The 19,985-nt window shown below is 36.1% G+C and overlaps 1 long non-coding RNA gene across 1 annotated transcript in view; it reads right to left on the bottom strand.

The window, feature by feature from the left end:
• LOC144246479 (uncharacterized) overlaps positions 1-10,714 on the bottom strand; it is a 100,149-nt gene extending 89,435 nt beyond the window's left edge. The window contains exon 1 of the long non-coding RNA XR_013340156.1: positions 10,559-10,714. This is a non-coding gene — a long non-coding RNA (uncharacterized LOC144246479). The remainder of the gene's footprint in view (positions 1-10,558) is intronic.
• Between the last annotated feature and the right edge of the window lie 9,271 nt (positions 10,715-19,985).

The following is a 19,985-nucleotide window of genomic DNA, read 5'->3' as shown; positions in this document are numbered from 1 at the left end:
AGAATTTTTTTTCTTTACTATGCCTTAAAATGATTTTTTGGCCTTGTTTTCTCCAAATTTAAATATCTAACCCTCAATCTAGCCTGAACTGCATCCCTTGTTTTGTAATACGAACAGTGCAGGCATAGTGAAAAAGATAAGAGACTCCAAACAGTGAATCTGAATGCACTTTTAAACATACTTTCCCATTGCAGATATTTACAAATGAAACCCTGTGATGCAGCATTTAATTCCCACGAGCAGTGTTGTTCTCATTATATCTTCTGTCCGTATACAAGCTTCTGCTGTGTTACTTGTATTGCCATTTTCGGCAGGGACTCAGAAGAGAGAAAGGATAGGAACTCAGACAGAATTACTAAACTGAAACACAAAGATAATGAACTCTAATGCAACAGGACAGCAAATTAAAAGACTGGGAAGTTGTTAGCCCATGCAAAAATAGGAAGAAAAAGAGCTTTATTCCATACTTTTGAAGCATTCTTCAAAGCTCAGAGAGCCTACTAAACGAAGCAGTCCAGCTAATCTGCCTAGAGCTCCTCAGTTTGGCTCTCTTTACAAAAGAAATCCAAGCAGACATTTTTAAGAGCAATTATTTTTTTTATGAAAAGGAAATAACTAAGGCCTAGAAAGGCACATTAGGGGCTAGAAGACACACCAATCAGGAAATGGTTTAAGATGCCCATTCAGCTCAATTTGTTTTAAAGTATTTCAAACCCCTTGAATACAGCAAATTCTACAAATAACCAAGTGGCTGGGAGACATAGTGCATACTGCCAAACAGATTTAAATGCAAAACCAAGACTCCTGTTTCCCAAAGCTGTGGAGGGTGATTATAAAATTGTCTAGTCTTAAGGCAAAATTAGTCTCTCTGTGTCTTGGTTTGTTTGTCTGTATTTCCCTACCAGACCCCTAATGTTCCCCTTCTGTGGAATATATCCACAAAAGAACAAACTTATATAGAAAATTGGTAATTCCAAAAATTGCATGGTTTTAGCAAAAATGTGCCCTGGTTCACAACACTATCAGACAGAAATATTCAAGCATTATAAATCACCTTCTGTCCTTTGCTTTGGGATCAGAATGTAAAACACTTAAAATTAGGCATTTAACATGTTTTAGAATTGCATTTGCTTTTCTTTTTGAAAACCTTGTGAAAATCTATATAATACATTAGGAGTTTTTTTAGAAACACAAAGTCTATGAATTTGTGTTTTTATTTTTAAAAAATGGTCAGATTCCCTCTTGATCCAAATAATTTTAGCACCTGAAACATACAGAAATGCACTATGTATCAAAAGACTGTGAAAAAACTCACAGTAGATCACAGTATTGCATCCATTGGTTGTCAGTTTCATTGTTCCAAAAGTTTATGGGTATTGTCACATGAAAGGGTACAAACCTATTGTAATACTGACTTTTCAAGTAACTGGCATTCTGAAAATGTTCTGACACTTACCTGGAACTGGGGGAATTTTCTTTTTATTCTGGAGAAAAATAAGTTCTCCAAATCTCTTAGTCTGGATAGGAACTTAAAAGTAAAAGAAATGAAGGCAATGTTTCCAGATTCTTGTAGGGGATAAAAAAGAACTTTCACTCAGGAAATCAGATACTCAGCTGTGTCTGCAGGTTATGGAAAGCTACGATATAATCTTTCTGCAGAATGAGAGTCCTTTGCAAGGCTTGCAAGACAGAATAATACAGAATATTTCTAACAAGAGTATTGATTGCAAAAGCACATTTTCTTTCCTCATACCCACATTTCTGATTTTAAAGGCCTACGCAATAATGGTGAAGTATATGAAGCTTAAAACCCAGTAAATGCTTCACAAGGAATCCCTGATGTCTGATCAAAGGCAAGCTATTTGAGAAATTTCATGAGCAACCACAATAATCTGAAAGGTAAACTAAAACCATCTATTGAGAGATGACATGTGAAATAATTTCTTTTAACTAAAAAATACTAAATGGGCATTAAAGCAGAATATGAATATAGTTAAATGGTAAATATCAGGTTTGTTTCTAAGACCAGGAAACAATTCCAGAGATTTTCAGCAAAGAAGCACTGAGTGACATACAATAGAAGCAGTCAGCTTCCACATTTCAGCACAAGTTGTATCACATAATGCAAGAAACAGCGAAATGTATTAATAAGCATGTAACTACAAGAAAAATTGTTGTGATGACTGTAGTTATGCAGAAAAAGATTCTTTATTTGATTTCATAAAAATGTACAAAAGTTATTTTTCAGATCACGTATTTGTGATACTGTAAGCATCAAAGACGGGTCAGGAAATATGATGATCTAGTGGAAAAAATTATGAATTATGCCTCTTTTATATGTCAGTGCATGTTGCAAATTCACAGTGGCACTTCTCTAGAATACTGTCCATTCTTCTGATTGTGAGGCAAAAGTCTCTGAATGCAGAACCCAAAGTAGGTTCTCATTATCTGAAGAAAAAGATGTGAAAGAAAAACACCTTTACTGGCTTAATGACGTCCAAAATTAGAATATGTAGAATATCTATAATACTGAAAACCTGGTGAAACACCTGTATTACATATAAGATTTTGTAACTATTCAGACTAAGTAAAAACTGACCATGGCTGAATTCTCAATCATGTGACTGGCATATATCAGTGTTTGCCACAATAAATTCAACCATTCAAGAAGTGGTATGGGGTAAGAACTCCCAGTAAGTGAATACTCATCTTTACACAGAATAGATGCAACCAAAGATAAGGGAATAAGCTTTCCACCCCAACAGGTAGAACACAATTACCAGACATGGGTGTGAAAACAGAACTACAGCAAGAATGATAATTACGTGTAGAAGAAAGTGGTGATTTTAACCTTTGAAAGTAACAGTGAAATGATTCATCCTACTGTCATGATAGCTATTTTTGCAGAACAGTATGGTCACACTCATTCCTGAGGATCAGTCCAGCAAAAAGCACCAAAGCTAAAGAAAGCTAAAGCTAATAATGTTTACAGTTATGTCAGGATAGTCAAAATACTACAGCTTATGTTCATTCACTGACAAATTGTTACCTAATCACTAATAGCAAGAGTCATGGCATACACAGCAAAGAAATGCTATGATAGAAGCCTAGATGAATTAATTGTTTGGATTCAGTATTTAAACCCTGTGGACAAATGCACAATGGAACATAGGATCACTTTGGCTACAAATTCGCCTGTCTCTTGGATAGATATTGAAGTGATTTTATTGGGTATTTGTTCCTATTTTTATTTGGCATTATGTTTAAGTTTCATAACCCAAACAGTTAGATTTTGAAACCTTGCAGTAAGTGGCAAGCAGAATGAACCCTCAACTTAAATGTTCAATTAGTTTTATTTAAACATTAAAAGAATTTCCTGGAATATACTTTCACTTGAGCCAGATTTGATATACATTTGCCATTATCATTTACTATCCTTCAAATCATGTTTCAAGAAAAATGTTTATAATACCTCATTTTGTTCTGTTAACCCTGCAAACTAAATATGTTTCATTTATTTTTAAATTAAGTGAAAATTAGCCAGGTGTGATAGATAAGTTTTCTATACACAGGTCTAAATATTGACAAAAGGAGACGTGTCACTGGAAAAATCATCAGTCTAGCAATTATCACGTTAGCATGTTAAGTGGAAAAAGATGTGAAACTTCCAAATGTGTCAATACAGATTATTTCATTTCCACCAGCTATCAGCTATACTGTGAACATCAGTGCCTTACTGTCTATTCAGCAACAAGTCAATTTTTGCAAGTAAGTATCTTAACGTGACATGAAGAATTGTCAAATCTATGGCAAAATTATGCACATCCCCTTGAGAAATGGCCTGCCAAGCAAATATTAGACATTTCTAGAAGGACAGACAGTACAAGGATAGAGCCAGAGGCCATGAACTGGAACAGTCAGCAAGACCTGTCTTTCTCATAGACATGGCAGTGATTTTCAGGCCCAAATGGGAGTGGACAGGGAACAGAGGAGAAGGAGCTGGTGACCAAGCTTTTCTACTGCTGCTGTCCATCAAAAAATGTTTTAAGAAGGTAACTTAAGAGACATTGATTAATGAGCAGCAGACAAAACAAGGTAGATAGATAATGATCCTCGTAGCTGAACAGAATGCATTTAAAACACATATTTTTCTTTACAATGACAATAATTACTTTCAAGAGCCCTGAGTAAACTAGTGCCTAAACCAGTGTTTAAGTTTTAAATCTTTCTCTTGTCTATAATAGCATTGATAATTTCATAGCAGCTTATGAGAGCCACAGCTCACAGAATTCATTATTTTGGAGGAAGGACTTAGAGACTCAACCCAGTGAGAAATAACAGCATGAAAAAAGGACACTTGAGATTAATAACACTTTCTTGCAAGGGTCCTGCAATGTTGCAGGATGTTGGATCTTGAAAATAAAAAAAAAAATTCAATTTGTAAGTGGTCTTGGAGAGGTCCCAGCTGACTGGAAGCTGGCAAGTGTTACCCCAATTTTCAAGAAGGGCAATAAGGAGGAGCTCAAAAACTACGGAGTGTCAGTCTCACTTCAGTGTCTGGTAAATCTACAGAAAAATTATCCTGTAGTTATTGAAAAACACCTGAAAGACAAAAGAGTCACAGATCACAGCTTAATGAGAAGTTCCTGTTCATCGAACCTGATTTCCTTTTATGACAAGGTAACCCACCCAGTTGATCAGGGGAAGCCAGTTGATGTAATTCTTTCAGATTTCAGTAAAGCTTTTGATACTGTCTCTCACAGGATCCTTCTGGACAAAAGGTGCAGCTCACAGCTGGATAAACACATCACGGCATGGGTGAGCAACTGGCTCATGGGTCAGGCACAAAGGGTGACAGTGAATGAGATGACCTCAGACTGGTGACCTGTCACTAGTGGGGCTCCATAGGGCTCCATCCTCAGCCCTGTGCTGTTCAACATCTTCGTAAGTGACTTGGATGCAGGACAGGAAGGGACACAGAGCAAGTTTGATACTAATACGAAACTGGGAGGAGCTGTTGACTCCCTTGAAGGCAGGGAGGCCCTGCACATGGCCACCTTTCTGCTACAGGAAGCAGAATGGGCAGTGCTTCATGCACAGTCTGGGGACATCTACAGAGAAAACACCACCAACTTCAGTGACATTGGGCCAGATAATTACTGAATTACTCCAAGCCACAAGTTGAATTTGTATGGGTAGTTTTGTAAAGATCTACAGTACACCAGTATTTTCTGGCTGAATTATGTTTCACCTTTGCAAACTGTCAAGGAAACCATCTAGAATGCATGTGGGCAAGATAGAATTTGTGATGTAGTTTAATCACAGATAACCAGATACTGAAGTGCTGATCTTGCTTATAACAGCGTTCATTGTACCATGGTCTAATAGACCTTTTTAGGTGAAGAACAACAGTATCTTAATTTCATTTGTACTGCTTTTTCCTTAGAAAAATCCTTATTCGATATTTTTAGCCTCTTTTGCATTAGAAGTGCATTATGCAGGCTGCTGGTGTGACAGTCCAAGTATTATTTATATTTAAAACTATTTTTCCAAGGATATAAATCTGTATTTGTTAAGTCATAATAAGCACTATCATTTTATGAAAATCTACTACCTTCCTATCTATTTCCTTCAAAAATTTACTAATCTTTGACTTCTAAGCAAGAATTCTCAAATACATAAAACAGTGATAGATTACTGCCATACAAATATCATCATTTTTATGTAAAATGCCTCAATGAACAAATAGGTTTTTCCTAATTTTAATTGCAGTTTGTATGGTATTAAATTTAAGATATTGAAATCATCCCATTCTTGTCTTTTTCAATGTCCTCAGGAGTCCATGACTTGAAATCTCCTTTGGTATTGATTTCAAGATAAAATTTCAGTAGCCAACAAGAAAGATATTTTAGTATTTCCTTTTTATCTTTTTTATTCTCCCTTGATGTTCAGCATCAAGCAAGATTTGGCCCCAAGTTGTGGAGATTTTAGGCAATAGCTTCCCCATGCTTAAATTTTAAAAGTAGTTGCCATAGCAACTGCTAGACACAGCATATGGTGTGTCTGTTACCTCCAAGATAACAGAGCAAGTTCTAAAGAATTTTCTTTACAATATGTTATGAACCTTTGTACTTTTTACAATTTTTCAGAGTGCAGTATAAGGTACTGTTGTTCCCTGACATTCTCTTCAAGTTGAATGCTCATTTTGTAATTCTCTCTTTGATATTAGGGAAATATTTCCCTCTCTTACTTGTATTTTTATTCATCCAATATTCAGCAAAATAAAAAAAGAATAAGGTGGGGAAAAGGAATTTTTTTTAAGTTTTATCTCTAGATTCTACTTAGTTTCGAGACAGTGTTCCTTTACCTTCACAGTGACAATCCAAAAGGAAAAAATAGAGAAAAGGCAGAAATATTGTTTAAAATTCTCTACTATATAGTTGCTAGGAATGCAGATATTTTGAAGAACTCTATACAGCCTTCAACCCTTTGATTCCCATATCTGTCCAGCTTCTCATCTCTAATGAAGAAATAATATATGTGCAAAGTGGCCTCAAACAAGAGGAACTCAGAAACACACCTGTCACCTCTTGTTTTGTATGTAGTACATATCCCTTGTGTAGAAAATACTTATGTCCAGACCCCTTTTCAAAATGGTTTTTCCCTGCTGTGTGTAGCTACTAAAGAGAAAAGCCTCTAGAACAGCTTTGTGGATGGAATGACAATGACTACCTACCTTCCTCCACACACAGAGAAGATGCCTCTGTCCAGCAGAGCTGACAGAAGTTCAGCCTTTCAATGCTTGCCTTGCTTTGCAGAATTATATGCAGATTTGAGAAATAAGGGTAATAGGCCTTTATTCCTCCTGCACCTCTGTGGTTGTATAGGCTGAGACAGGATTAAAAGAATAGTTACTAGGATACATAATAGTGTTCTGCTCTATAATTTTCTGTCCCCCGAGTCCTTCATTCTGACAACTCCCTGCAATTCAAGCACCTTCTGCAAAAATCTTCTAAAAAATTAAAAAATGAAACTCCACCGAAACAGGATATAAGAGTGCACATTTAATTCTCCCCCTGAGGAGAAGCTAAGAAAGGGAATGAACTATTCATTATACACTTAGCTTAATGCACAACTACAAGATTGTGACACTACTCTGATGAAGACACAAGATAGTGTAAGAAGAGAGTAAAATATTTAAAGGGAACTTTGCATACTTGTGGGGTTTTTCCCCCTTTATTTACTTTTCTTTTACCATGGTTACTTCTGAAGGAACAGGTAGTCACTCAGTAATTGGATCTGCATGTTTTTACCTTCAAGAAATACTTGCAATACAAATGTCTTGCAAATAAATACTTTTATTTATTTACATGTTGCCTGTTTCATTACAGCAATTATTAGGGTAGATGTATTTTTTTAAAATCATCTTTTGCTGCCTGGTCAAGGGAAGAAAGAGACTGAAGAGCATAGCAGCAGGTACTATTTCTGGACATTAGCTTTCAGCGTAGCTTTCAGCAAAGGCTGAATGATTCTACTGTGGAAAAAAAAAATGACATTTTTTTCTGCTAAAAAGAGTGGCAGCATTTTTTTTCCTAGTAATAGCAGTTGAAATTAACTAATAACCATAGTTACAGGAAAAGCAATGGTAGGAACTTCAGGTTTTAGCTGCTAAATGGCATGTAACAGAGAAGGAAGGTCACATGTGTTTCACCTCATCTTGGTCATGCATTATCAATTTATTATTCTGGAGCATTTAGGAAAAGAAAATTACTCCTGGTGACCTGACTGATAGAATGATGGTGAGAAAATATTATACACATATTGAATTAATTTTTAATATTGTATTTATTATATATAATGTAGAAAAAATGCTATAATGTAGGAAGACACAGTTGTCACCCACCATGTCCCACTTTTATTTGTGCTATAGGCAGTATCAGAGTGCATAGGTAGAATATTGGTTAAAGTCACTTCAATATCCATAAAGGCCATGTTTCTCTTGAATTTCAGTTTCATAGGTTCTTATGGGTTACTTTTCCTTGCCAGCTCATGGATGGCATTATTTGTTACATTGGACATACCCTCGATATTAAGGGCATTCAGATCTCCACATGTTCCTAAGGGAACAGTCAATGTCTCATTCAGTTCCTTCTTCTGAAACCACTTCCTTCCACTTAATCTTGAAGTTTTATACTTCTGCTTTTAGCAACCAGCCATCTCCACAGGCACTGGTGGTGTGCACCAGCCAGCCACCAGGCCACACAGTGTACGAAGAATAACCAAAGGGGAGATCTTAATGATCTTCTTGCTATCTTTGACTGCTTACTAGGAGGAAGAACAGAGCCAAACTCTTTCTATGTGGCACAATTACAGCATTGGTAGCGTGAATTGCAACTTGGGGAATTTCAGCTAGATCTTAGGAAAAAAGCTTTCATCATAGTCGAACAGTGGAGCAGGTTTCCCTGAGAAGTTGTGGCATTGCCACCACTCAAAGCTCAATCAGGCGAGATACTGAGTAACCTAGTTAAGTTGATCCTGCTTTCAGTGGAGCCAGATGACCCCAACAATTCTTTTCCAACCTAAATTATTTGGTGATTCTGTGGCTCTATTCAGTTCAGGAAAGCTCAGCAGGCAGAGTTTACAACTGAAAAAACTTCCCTAATTGAAAATCTGAGTATGCCTGACAGTTATAAGTGAAAGGGTGTGATTTATCCCAAGTAGTTTGTGCCACAGAGCCAGAGGTTAGTATTTTTCACTTTTGGATGACTTTTTTCCTTATTACCATAAAGTATGTTGAATTCAGTAAAGTTATTCCCAGTGAAAACACAAATAGCAGAGAATCAACTCCTAAACACGAACGCACCAAAAATAAAATATCTGAAAAGTTTCTTTTCAGCACGGTTTATTCTATTTCAGGAAACATGGAACCCAATAAGATACATGCTAAGCCTCTCTGTAATTAACTCTAACTGAAGTACATCGCTACAGTGTATTAGTAACTCCATATAAACATATTTTCCTTCCGAATGGTTATAAACAGGCATACCATAACCTCATTTTTAGCTTTTTTTCCACATTATAAATTCATTTTTCTCTTTGAAAAATGTCACTTTTATTCCAGCAGGTAGTCCCAGGAGGTCTGGTAACTACAATTACTCCATTTAAATATTCCACGGATCTGTCAAGACTCAAAAGAATTCTGTAGTGTCAGTTTAAATATAAATATATATAATTCTAGTTAATAATCTTCACTTTGAGTCTGTTATGAAAACTGTATTACTCATTCAGAGTGTGTGTGATGTTGTATATGTATGCAGCATTTGTTGCAGCATTTTCATTGATTTAATTGTTAAAAAAACAACCATACTAATGGCAACACATCAATGACCTCATGCAGAAAACAACATGGCTTTTAATAAGGTTAACTTGTCTATAAGTGCTGTTTACTAATTACTTAAGAAGAAAACACCAGAAATTTGGTAGCTTTTCATGTAGAGTATATGCTATTGTTAAGGCAAATGCCAGCAAAACATATTTGATTCTTTTCATTTCTATAACATTTCCATCTGGAAGAAAATACTTTCATTTACCAGTTACCAGCACCTTTTTTTTCTTCATGGGGTTGACAATTTTCTGCTACCTTATAAATAGCCTGAAACACTACACATTTAAAAGACAACCTCCTTAATGGTTTCAAAACAAAAACTGTTGTGCTGATCAAAAATAGAAAACAATATATTTTCTTTAAGTCTAATGTGTTCATTGGATCTTTATTTACTTACCCTGCTAGAATACCCCTTGCAATACAGGTAGAAATGTAGCTCTTTTGACAACAAAAGTTTCAGTGTAGCAGAATGAATATGCCCTTATGCCCAGCAAACTAATACCAACAAATAGCATTTTGAAGCTTTTAATCACCATGACAACCCACCTCGGATTCTTCAATAAAATGCCACAAACATACTGATTTATGCACACCTACCATGTGTTCATAAATATCACCAGTGTTGTACATCTTAAAAACATATAATGCCATTGATGTCTTTCTCTTGGAAAACTCATCAATCAGCACTCCAGCTAAAACTTTATTTGTATCCTTCTATTTATATTAAGTGTTGAGTAAACAGTTCAGTTAAATAAAAAGACAAAGAGATACAGACAAAATATATCTCAAACATATAAGGACATTCCTCGAGTTTGAAAATAATTGGGAAAAACCCTTGGTATATAAATGAAGTGGAGGAATTACTTCAAATATTTACAAAACAGAATTAGAATTCACACAATAGAACTCTTCAAAGTACTCTTTCTGTCTCAGAAAGGAAATAGTTGACTTAAATATTATAAGCAGAGTATTTACTAAGCTGTGTGAGTAAGGATTTAATTATTGATATGAGTCACATTCTGATGTAAATGCTGCTTACGCTAATGCTGGAAATATCATGACAAATGTTCAAAAAACTGTCCCAAGACCAAAATTCAATTCAAGCCACTCTGGGAAATGGGACATTACAGACATCTACCTATGTAAAGAAAGCAAATACTGACTGCCACTTACCCAGCACTCACAAAATTCACCACTTACAGCCCATTATCTTCCATGTTTTCAGGATTGGTGCCCTGGCCCATCTGTGCCGCCACAGCTGTAACATACCTGCCAGGCGAGCTCAGTATTGTCACAAACCAAAGAGCAATGTATGCTCAGGACTGCAGGCAGCCTGCCACACTTTATGCATGGCCTGGATGGCTCAGAACACAGCTGCCCCCACACCTCCCACAGCCTCTGTTCCCTGCCCCAGCCCTCTGGAGCCGCCGCTCCAGAACATTTTGTCAGCATTCCCACATAAACTGTTTTAACAACCTCTCATATCTATAACCTACCCATCCACACAGACTTCATTAGTCATGGTTAATTGAACTTATTTCAAGTATGATTTGTATCTGTGAAACCATTTTGCGAGGTAATAGCTGACAAACTGGGCAGATTTCTTTTTCCTCGCTTCTTGAAGGGGGTGTCAAAGGGTAGCCTACCAACAGTATCAGTTTTGGGAAAAATGCTTTTCAACACATACACACACACACACACACAAATGAACAAGAAAAGAAAAAGTCATACATCAGCCTTCTCTGTGGCACCCCAGGCCATCCCTCACTTGGTCATGAGTCTGCTTACCATAAGATCTTTTATCCCAATTTGCATGGTCAATCACAGCAGATGAGATCAAGCACCTGTGAATCTCCATGCCAGTCTGGAAGCACAGCTGATAAAATCAGCTGAGACATCTCTGAAATACCTCCAGGTATGTTGCTATCATGCTGGCATGGTAGTGTGGAGGAAGGGTTTTAGAAAGGTCTTGGGAATGAGAAACTGAGGGAAAAGATACATTTAGGTATGCCCCATTGTTTTATAAAGGCCTTGGGAATGAGAAACTGGGGGGCTTCGCTTCAGCATTCCTCTGTAAACCCCCTTCTCCCCCACCCTGAGCAGTTCCCATTGGACCCGGCCCCTGGGGTGGTTCTGATGTGCCTTAGCTGGACAGTATCCCCATTGTTTAGACCTTATATCTTAATTTTGCTGTATAAAACTGTATCTGCGCAATAGCCCGGGGCCTTTGGTCCCTGCAACCGTTCAGGCAATACAATCTCTCTGGACAAGCATACCCTTGGTCTCTCTTGGTCTCTTTATCTCGAATCCTAGCGGCGACTGAGGCAGCGCCGCAGCTCGGACCGTGCTAACCCAGCCGCTGCCTGGTAAGCCCAGGGCAGCGGGACCGCGGAAAACCCCGGCCCCGGAGGGGACAGCTAGCCGGAGGGTCCCGGGGGGCCGGGGAGGGACAGGGGACAGCCTCAAGTGACCCCTGAAAGCCGCACAGGCATTTTTTGGGATAGACATGAACAAAAATTCTTAGCATTCTCCTCTTCTCTGATCCTTTCCACCATTACTCCACTGAACTCTACTTTGGAACAATACCATAAATCCATTTATAGAGGTACAAAGGCCACTTGAGCATTCCTGCATTTGCACAGTATTTCACAGGACCTGAAAAGCTTAGGATGAACTCAGGGTATGTTGAAGACCTACAGCATATGTGTGAATGGCTTGGTCTCTAGAAGAGTCTCATGGATGCAGGCTGGTTGATTCCTGTATTTCACTAAAAGACACAACAGAACTGTGCTTCAGAAAATGTGACGGAGCAGGGCAGTAGGGGTTCTTTGCAGTCTTGGTGTAACCTATGCTGCACTATCTGTCTACTCTGCAGATATCCTCCAGCAGTAACCTATCAGATATGTTAACTCTGCCCTATTCACTTAAGATTAGCTGTGAATCTGTAATAAAAGTGCTAGTTTTAATATTAGCACAAATTTTGTTTTTACTCTGCATGTCCATCCAAAAATAAAAGCTTCCTGCAACCAAGTGCATCCTATAATGTATCAACAACACTAACAACACTATCTGTCCCAAACACTATCTGACTCTATCATAGTGAGGACATATTGTGCACTCGAAGATGACATTGCATTATACTATAAAATAAAGGTAACTTTCTTAGGTTTCATATATAAATGCCAAATTATGTTTATTTTCAGATTTCAGTACATGAAGTCTGCAGTCATTTCACTGCAAGCCAACAAAATGAGTCCATCGAGATGTATTCCTCAAAAATTTGTTGCTCTATTCTGTAACTTCTTCATAAAATACTTTCCCTGCTCAAGAAACTGCAAAATGAGAAAGAAACTCATCTGCCTTTTAATTAGCCATTTATACTCAGTCTAAACCTGTAAAATGGACAGAATGTCTGAAAAAACAAAATTTATTATTTTCCCTAAAGAAGATTTTCAATATTTTCTCATACTAAAAAGTTCCAGGGTGATGGGGTTATATATGAGTTTACAAGACGAAACATTACTATGAAAAGATATCTTGAAATTCTTTGTCTTCTAGCCTTTGCTCACTTATGGCCAGTTGCATCACTTCAAAGCTTTCACTATCTTCCCTCCATCAAAATTACAATATTAGATACCAAAAGGCAAGGTATAATATATATCATACCCTTTTGTGTATGTTGAATGACACATGCAGCATCAAAATACTAATACTGAGTTGTACGATCTCTCTAGATTGAAAATCCAGATTTCCTATGTAAGGGTTTCCCTGAAATTACTTTATTGCATAAACCAGCACAATGATGCCAAAAGGGCTCAACTACATTATTTAGGTACTCATTACTCAAACACAACAAAAGGAAAGAGTTATCATTTACCTATAGACAGCCCAAGGTTTGCAAGATAGAGCCACCACTAGAGCATGAATCTTTGTAGAAAATAAACCCATAGAGATTAACCTTATTGTTTTCTCACTATTTCTTTAAGGCACTGTTAAAATAAAATTTAAAAGCCTAACTTTTAATTTAATTTTAAATTAAAAATTAAAAAGTGAGCTGTATTTCTCATGGTGCCTGAATATAGCTGAGAGTAGTTTGAGAAAGTCACAAGTTCAGAGACACTAACTCTTATTAATCATGGTTATTTTTTACTTTATAGTTGTTACATTGGTAAAAATTATTTTTTAGATAAAAAACTTCCACTGCTCCCTGTGTTTCTAAAGGAAATCTAATATAGGGATCACAGGTTTTATATGGATTCAGCAGAGCTTTTGAGCTGTCAAGACTCAATCCAGGCTGTTAAAAGATTTAGCACGGCAACTTATAGAAAAAATAAGCACCTTCCTCCTACTGAATAAGTTTAAGTTTTAAACCAATACTTCACTTTAAAAAAAAAAATGTTTTATCTGTTCATTTTATAACTACTGCATGACACAGTTGATTCTCAAGTCCAAAATACCACTTGTCTAGAATCCTAATGACATTTACAGGGCCTACAATTAAATAAACAAAAGATACTTTACCATCTCTGTGTCTTGTCCCTGTAAAAATTACATACTGCACTTCTACAGAAATGTATCTTTTCTTCTGTTTAGTTTATTAGCTACAGAGAAGAAGTTTTAGGTATCTTTTTATGTCTTGTAGCGCTAGTCTCTAAACTATATGCAAGTACTTTCAATGAAAAGATAAAAAACTATAGTGGGAATAGCTTTATTGTCATATTTTTACTAGTGGGTGTGAGAAGTAATTTAACTTACAGGTACTGATTATTTAATTGTATTGATATAGAGCATAGAGCCTACCATGACTAGTGAATCATTCATACTGACAAGAGGAGGTGTAAAAACTTTTACTGCTTCTATTCTGCCATTATGCCACATCCTGCCACCTTTACAAAAGAAAAAGCTTTATTCACAAGTGGGGGTTAGTAAGCCATTAAAATTCTTGATAACAGCTATGAATGCGTAAAACAAACACGTCAGAACCATACAGAATAATTCTGTAATTGATTGGATAATGATTATTCCAAGAGATGACTATATCATCAAATGCACAATATAGCTGACTCTGAGCCTACATATAGTTTAAAAATAACCTTTGTAAACTTTACAAAATTAAGCATATATGGTACATTCCATTTAATTTGTTAGTGCGTGACCTTTATTCAACACATTTTTATAAACCCATTTTCTTGTTTAGATATCTTGAAAAGATACCACAAACTATCAAAGTCTTTTCTACATTCTATGAAAGAAATTGTACTTTATATTTTTAAGCCTATAGCCCTGTGGCAGTAGTTGATTAAGAGAGCATTAATTTAGTCTGCAAAATAATTGTGCTTAACCAAAAAGAAATCTGAGTGTCCTGGCAGCCAGGAGGGCCAACCCTGTCCTAGGTGCATCAGGAACAGCATCATCAGCTGCCAAGGGAGGGAATTGTCCCCTCTGCTCTGAGCTAGGGCAGCCTCACCTTGAGTGCTGGGGACAGGTCTGGGTGCTGCAAAATAAGAAGGATGCAAAGCTGTTAGAAATTGTCCAAAGGAGGGCAACAAAGCTAATGAAGGACCTGGAGAGAAAGCGGTATGAGGAGTAGCTCACTTGGTCTGTTCAGCCTGGAGAAAAGAGACTCAGGAGAGACCTCACTGCAGTTACAGCTTCCTCTGAGGGCAAGAGCAGGGGCAGGCACTGATCTCTTCTCTGGGTGACAGTGACAGGACACGAGGGAATGGCCTGAAGCTGTGTCAGAAGAGGTTTAGGCTGGATATTAGGGAAAGATTCTTCACCCAGAGGGCGGATGGGTACTGGAAGAAGCACCCCAGGGGAAGTAAGTGGTCACAGCACCAGCCTGGCAGAGCTCAGGAAGAGTTTGAACAGTGCTCCCAGGAATGTGGTGTTGGGGCTGTCCTGTGCAGGGCCAGGAGTTGGACTCAATGATCCTTGTAGGTCCATTTCCACTGAGGATATTCTATGATTCTATGAAAAATAATTAGCAGCATTTAGATCAATTCTCAGTCCTGCTTTCAGCAACATGAATAGAAAAAGCTACCTATAGATAGGTTTGAATATGACTGTCTGTGTCAGATTCTAGAAATATAACAAAGCACAGGTTTGGAATAAAAATGTCTGGTTTAATTCCTCATCATGTTTTTCACAATTCAAGATGCTGAAAAGCAAGCAAGTAAGGGATTCATGTAAATTTCTTAATTTCTTTTCACTTTATGATGAGGATAATTTTTTTAAAAATATGTAAACTATCTGCTTTCTCTAAAACTTAAAATTTTGATTTTTTTTTTACAGCAAAGAATAGATTTTAAAATCATATTTTTCTCATTGTTTTTCCTATAGTATTTAAATAGCACATACCTTTCTGTTTGTGTAGGGTTTTCACTATGTATTATATATATCCAAAATTTTTATCTTCTGTTTTTAGTATCATTAATTTTTTCTTTATTAGTTAATATTATTAATTTTATTTATTAATTAAAATTCTTGGAAGTTGGGTAAAAGTAATACACTGAAGGCATTAACTAGTTTGCCTAGGAACATAAATATTATTTTTAATGTGAAATTTTTATTCATATTACTTTTTTTTTTGCTATTACCAGAGGAAACAAAATAAGATAAGAGGCTGTATTAGATAAGATTCAGTGCCGGTAAAAGAGTTCTGAACTAGTGACCATATGCACTAGAAGCTGAAAGAGTTTCTATTAAGTACTGTTGTGTATTTGTTTTCCAAGAAATTAAGTTGTTTCGTCAACAAACTACTAAAAATCTGCCTGTTACTAGTAGTCAAATATTGAAGGGAAATATTACCTCTATTTTTCATTTTGTACAAAAGACAACCACAATGAGCCTGACTGCAGGACACAAATGTCAGAAAATGAAGTTGAGAATGGTAATGTATCCTGCACAATTTCATAGATAACACATTAGTAATGTCCCATTGGAAAAAAGCTGGAACATCTGGAGAACTCTTTAGTGAAAACAAGTTTTATTTTACAGAATAAAAGTGAATGACATTTTTGACTGGCTAGCTCTCTTCAGATAAGGAAGCTAGACTGTACTAAGTAATGCATTATGAAAAAATATTGCAATAATCCTTGTCTAAGGTGAAGTTTGCAGGTCCAAAGAGAATAATCTTTGTGCTTGTAAATTTAGCACAGGTTACTCTTAACAACTGGCATTTCATGATTGTTGATGACATCCCAGCTGCTTTTCAGAACAATGCATAACAGTCTTTTTATTTAAACATGAGCTAAAAATTATGTCTGGCAATTAACCCTACTTATCAATTTCTAATTAATAAAAAGGATGAAACCACTAGAATTGAACTTACCCTGTGAAATGACAGGATTGAGGAGAATCATCAGAACAACTTAGAGACATGGATGGGGAAAGCGAGCGCTGATACAGGATGTTGTAAAACTGATAAAGAATTCTATTAAGATATTGTTATTCAGCATCAAATTGTAAAAAAATCTATTTACATGAAGTGAAAAATCATAGAATTGTAAAGTTCAAAGAACAGATAATGCAATTATAACAGGATACAGGTGAGCTACTTAAATTATCATATTCCACTTAACTCAGTGATCATAATAATTTTGCAACTCTATTATCTTGAGCTATGAAGAATAATTTAGAAAATCATTGACTCCATCTAGTGGTAATTTTCTGTAATCTTTCACTTGCAACTGCTTCAGTAGAGAAATCAATTTCAAACCTTCATTTTAATTAGTTACAAGTCAAGAAACAACAACAGAAAACAACAATCAAGAAAATCAGACCACATCTCTTGCAATAACAGTGCTCAAAATATTCCGCAAAGAAAGTCACATAATTTTTCATACACTATAGTTTAGGAAGCTGAGATGGAGGGAAATCAGAAAATTTTGGCCAGTGGCATAACATGGAGAAGAGTCTCAGCTTCCCCAGCCACAAGGCTGTCCCTCAGAGAACCAGGATGACAGAGGCAATTTTCCTCCTTGGATATCTTTGCCTCAGATTACCAGTAGACTACTGCTGGCTGGTACTCTGAATGAAATAAAAAGGAATTAAATGAAATCATATTTTTCCTTTTCATAACTTAGAGGAGGGAGGAATATCACTGCCACCACCTTAGCCATTACAAGAAACGTTTGCAGGCTGCTGAGACAATATATAGAATCAGACCTCAGAACTCTGCTTACTCAGCCCTCACAATGTACAATTTAATCAAAGTGGCAGCATGGCATGAAGAAATTTACACTGCAACACCCTGATGATCTATCTTATTCCAGAAAATTAAAAGAAAGCCCACACACACACACACACACACACACACACAAAACAAACAAACAGAACCATACAACAGATAGTCTCCAGGACAATAACTGCAATTTTTAAAAAACATTTTTCAAACTGTAATTTTTCAAAAATTTTTCAAAAGCATTTAACCCAAATGAAGTAATTTTGGATAATCTTGTTTATATAACTACTAAATATAAGTCTAATAGAGAAGTCTGAGATGTGGAAAGCCACATGTTTATTCAGGGTCATTAAAAGAAAAGTCCATAATGATCAGAATCTAAGGAACTATAAAGAAAAGTGATTTTCACATTGTGAAGTGTTGGGGCTTTGGGGGAATGTGGACATCAAAAAAGTTAATTTTTATTCCTGTTTTTACAACAATACTTGTAAATTGAAGCAATAGAGTGGACCTCAGAAAGGAGACAGTATTCATCTCCAGAGTTTCCATGACAGGGCAAAAAAAAAAAAATGTGTCATTGTTCTAGTCTATGTAAAGTCAAATATATAACACTCTTCCCAATTAATAATTTGGAAAGCTATCAATAGATTTCGAACTGGTCCACAGCTGTGAGGAAAATATCAACTACTGATAGGAATAAACATAATTCCATCATCAGGATGATTGGAGTTCAACTCTGGCCTGAGCTGAATAACAGTACCTTGTCAGTCACAGTCTTCACAGCCAAAAGACCTATGACGCAAAGCAAGGCATTAACACTGTAGTGAAATGGGCTTTCAGAGCTAAAATTTGAATGTTGAAACCATTCACTGGTGAAATTATCCAAAGATTATTTTGAGGAAGTAAACTTGGCAAACACAGCACTCTCCTAAAAACAGTATAAATAGTACATGTCAATAAAGAAGCTTACTTTCCCTCTGCTGGTTTTAGTCAACCACAGTTGATTCACAGAATTTCTACAGCTAAACCCCATCCCACTCAAACTCATCTTCTCTTTGACAAGAGTTCTAGTGAAAAAACACTGGTTTGAAGAAATTCTTAACTACTAACATTTGTTCTCCCAAGCCATTATGTTCAGTGCTCAGCACACTATTTCCAGGATAAAGTAGAATGTTGTCCTTATCAACACCTATGGATGAACAGAGCATCTTTCAATAATTCCCTAGACAATTGAGAGTGACTCCATAGCTAGTCACTTTAAAAATGCTGGAATTTCATAGAATGGTTATCTCTGACATATGATTACGAAAAAAAATTAGAGGAAAAATTCTTATTTTCAAATTTTCAAGTAATGGAGATACAGGGTGACTTCAGATCTTAACAAGAGCTAATTGCAGCCTAAAAGATCTTTCTGTTAGAATATATTACATCTTCTACAGCACCTGATTAATATTTTGGCATCCATAAATAAGATGTAGATCAACAAAATAAATGCAGTACTTTAAACAAATACAGTAACTGTATTTTTCATTGTAAGTGATGCAGCAGAGTCGTAAGTAACATAATTAATTAATTAATTAATTTCCCTTTTAAATTATACCATAGAGATGACCCCCAGTGCACAGTTCTGATACTGTGGTCTTGTAGCTGTATATTAGAACCTTCTTCTCCTATTACAATCATACCTTAGAGAAAAGAAAAATGAACAGACTTTTTAATAGGAATAATTTTCCATGCCTCTAGTTTAAAAACAAACCATTTTATAATAAAATTATTTATTTGTAACTGTTTGTACTATTTAAAAGAATAAAGGCTGTTTTCCCTTGATAGTCATTCAATAAATGAATGTATTCCAGGAATTAAGTAATCACCTGCTATTATTAATCTTTTGTCTAGCTAATTTTCAGATCCTGAGCAATTTGCAGAATGTGAAAAGTCTAGATAATCATGGATTGTGGTAGTGAATTTCAGCTCTAAATTTCTACAATGAGTAACACTTATGAGACAACATCTCAATCTAAATTATTTCTGTTCTCCAAAACAGGTCTTCCTCAAGAGGAAGAATTCTTAGAGGAAAGTAAAATAAACACAGAACACTTATGTTAAGCACACCACAGCCTAAGTCAGGGGCAGAATATATCATCATCATTAAAACCATCAAGATTTCAGGTTGTCTAGCCATTTCAGAGCTGAGAATTTAACCTCATCTCAGCCCTTGAGAAGTAGAGAAGATTTATGATCAAATTTCCTTTATTTGTAACTACTAAAGTAATCATTGGTAACAAATACAAAAATCAGGACTCAGACTCATTTGTCACCAGCAAATGATGCTTCCTTGGCTGTTTTTACTTAATCACCAGAGTAACATCCTTACATCTATCCATGAATTTCATAAGAGCAGTGCATAGGTCTTTC

This window comes from Lonchura striata, chromosome 6, assembly GCF_046129695.1.
Source record: "Lonchura striata isolate bLonStr1 chromosome 6, bLonStr1.mat, whole genome shotgun sequence".
Lineage (NCBI taxonomy): Eukaryota > Metazoa > Chordata > Aves > Passeriformes > Estrildidae > Lonchura > Lonchura striata.
The sequence above is the reverse complement of the archived record's forward strand: the minus strand, read 5'-3'. Positions and strand labels throughout refer to the sequence as shown.